General features: G+C 37.6%; 1 non-coding gene across 1 annotated transcript; it reads left to right on the top strand.

Moving 5' to 3' along the window:
* Window positions 1-318: 318 nt before the first annotated feature.
* Window positions 319-424, top strand: LOC148253381 (small nucleolar RNA R71). Its single transcript, XR_015812968.1, has one exon. It is a non-coding gene; the product is annotated as a small nucleolar RNA R71 (small nucleolar RNA).
* Window positions 425-3190: the final 2766 nt, after the last annotated feature.

Below are 3190 nucleotides of genomic sequence, written 5' to 3'. Positions count from 1 at the left end.
GCCCTCCTGCACAAGAATTACAAACAACTACCACTATAGCTGAATTTTACAGTTGCAGCCCTTTGTAGATTCTTATTCAATGATTCCATTTACGTTGTTAATGATGTAACATCATCTATATTACAAATTTCAACTACCTTCTTTATAGATTGTCTTTCAATAGGCCATTCACTTGCTTTGGCAGCCATCTCCTCTATCAATTCATAAGCTTTTTTAGGTGACTTCATATATAGTGAACCTCCACATGAAGCGTCTATCATGCTTCTGACTTGGTTATTAATTCCATTGTAGAAGGTTTGTATTTTTTACCAAATAGAGAGTTCCTCATGAGGGCATCTTCTTAGCTTATCCTTGTATCTCTCCCATGCCTCATATAGGGTTTTTGAATCTCCATGTGAAAATTTTGCAACCTCATTAATTAATTGTGCAATTTTAGAAGGAGGAAAATACCTACTAAGAAATTTTTGCACTAATGCATTCCAAGTAGTTATAGAGTTCGGTGGTAGTGATTGCAACCAATGTTTTACTTTATCCCTTAAAGAGAAAGGAAAAAGCCCCAACTTCTTTGCATTTTGAGAAACTCCATTGTACTTGAAAGTATCACAAATTTTTAGGAAACTAGCTATGTGTCGGTGTCAATCTTCACTAGAAAATCCTCTAAATTGACAAATATGTTGGATCAACTATAATATTGATAGCTTGATCTCAAAGTTGTTAGTTTCAACAATAGGTCTCAAAATGCTTGGACTGTGATATCTCAAGTATTTTTTAAGGCAAATGAGTGTCAGATACAGATACAGAATAATGAGTGCATGATAAAATTTATGTAGCGGAATAAAATTATTACAAATTCCTTACAAATACATATGAGTTCCAATACATACATACATTGAGGCCAGAAGTGGCTGCAAAATACACATCAAAACATAAGGGCCACTCCTTTCACTATGTTATTGGACTCATCAGAGTGTGAGAACAGTCATGCTCTCAGACTTATGGATCCATAGGATCTTCATAGACTTCCAAGGGTAGGTCAGCCTGCGGTTCCTCACTTTCTTTCTCATCTGGGCGGGAGGGCATGGAAAGAGTGTGTTCTATATGATCAGTAAGGAAAATAGTATTAAATTAACATTGTAAGGTTTCAAAAGTTAATAATTTTGACTTAAGACCTTTCCATTTAACCTCCTCGTTTATCTATCTCACATTATGAAAATAATTTGTTTATTAAGAAAGCAGTACGTTAATACAAACAACCAAACATACATCATGCCAGATAATAGAAAAAATTAAATAAATCATGAAATGCTCAGATTTTCATGTCATGCTTCGTGAAGTCGTTACAACTTCCATCTTTGAAGGCAGATACAGATACAAAAATTTGATCAGGCCCATTTTTGGCTAGCCAAATGATGGTACGATCTACAACCATGACCACAATAGTCATAGTGGCCCTAACAAATATTTACAGTCACGATATTACTTAACCATGGGTGACCCTTACAGATAGTGCGATACCACTCTCGTTAGAGGGTACGACGTCATCCACTAAGAGTGGTCCTCTTACATCTTTCCAGACCAGATAGGGGAGGGAGAAACAGATACCCCGAAGGGTAAGAGGAACAGATAGCCCTCAGAGATAAGAAGTCTAACGAGACACTTGATAAAATATGCATCTCAATAATGATACACTTCAGACCATACAGACTTCATTCCACTTTTTTCTTTGTCTTTTCTTTTGTACTTTTTTTTTACCAGGCAATTATACTGGTTTATTACATACAATTCATCAAGTGTCTTCAATTCACATAGCATGCTTGAAAACAAGAACAATTCGACTCATATGAACATAGAGGCATACAAAAAAGGTAAAATACCAATCATATTAAATTAGTTTATCTAAAAACATACTCCTTAAGATATCAAACGAAATACTAGATTCCTTACCAAAATCTTGATGTTTTCTCCTTCACTATTCTCTTTTCTTTCTCTTCTTCTCTCACTAGACTACTATCTCTCTCTCTTTCTCTCTATAAATCTTTAAAAATGGAAAAATGAAAGTGTGGCGAGAAATAGACGGGGAAGGGCAATTTATAGAATTTTGGAACCATAAGCTTCATGCCAAGTGGCAAATTCGGTGAAGAGAGAGGAGAAAAAGATACTAGGCACGAAAAATGTGGGATGAGGGTCTCCTCCACCAGCATTGGCTGCGTTGTCCGAGGCAACGGTGGTGCACCGCATGAGGCAACGACAACACACTACCCGAGGTGGCAATGCCTCGGTCATCGCATTGCAAGCTAGCCTGTAGGCGCATAGGGCTTCTGCCGCGCACGCAAGGCGTAGGCACGAGGCCTACTACATGTAGGCCCTAGGCGCACAGGGCCTATCCGCGCAGGCCTGTTACGCGGAAGGCGCGCGGACAACCTGCTAGTGCGTGATAAAATGCACGCAAGTCCTGACCCTGCGCTGTGCGCATGTCCCGTGCGTGCGGATGGGACGTGTGTGTCGTGCACACATCCTGCGGCTGCTATGCGTGCATGCGCGTGTGCAAAGTGCCCAGCACCCGCACGAGCAATCTACTTCCTTGCAGGATTTTTCCTGTGGGATTTCTTCCCGTTTCACCATTTTTTTCCAATTTCTCTCAATTTTCTATAGTTAATTTGAATAAGTTAAACACAAAATTAAATAATAAAATTTAAAATTAAATAAATTTAGATAAAAATAAATAAATAAAAATTAACCAGATTTACGAATCACGATAAATATTAAGCAGAGTAAATTAATTAAGTTTAATGTGGCCAAAGGCCCAAATAAATAGGGTTTTCCAAATCATTTAAGCAGAGTGATGGGCTAGGTGTTACACAGACTTTTGCCTTTCAATGATGGCATGGCATAGTCTCTCATGGTGCAAGTAGGTTGAGCACATCTAGCACCATTATTGTTCTCGCCTCCTTCAATAAGGTTGTTTTGATTCTCTGTCATGTTAAGTTGACGGGTTGCTCTTTTTCTTGAATGAAAAGTTTGTTCAGGTTTTAAATCAAATTATGCTAGTGTCTCCTCAGAATTTTTGGTCATATACTAGCAAAACCTGAAATAGAAGAAAAATAAATTAAAAATTTAAAATTTAAAATTAACAGCTAATAACAATGTAATAATTTTTAAATAAATCTTCAGTCCTCAGCAACGGCACCAA

This window comes from Carica papaya, chromosome 6 (assembly GCF_054855325.1).
Source record: "Carica papaya isolate Zhongbai chromosome 6, ASM5485532v1, whole genome shotgun sequence".
In the NCBI taxonomy this organism is placed as follows: Eukaryota; Viridiplantae; Streptophyta; class Magnoliopsida; order Brassicales; family Caricaceae; genus Carica; species Carica papaya.
Note: the sequence above shows the minus strand (reverse complement) of the source record. Positions and strands in the feature narration are given on the sequence as shown.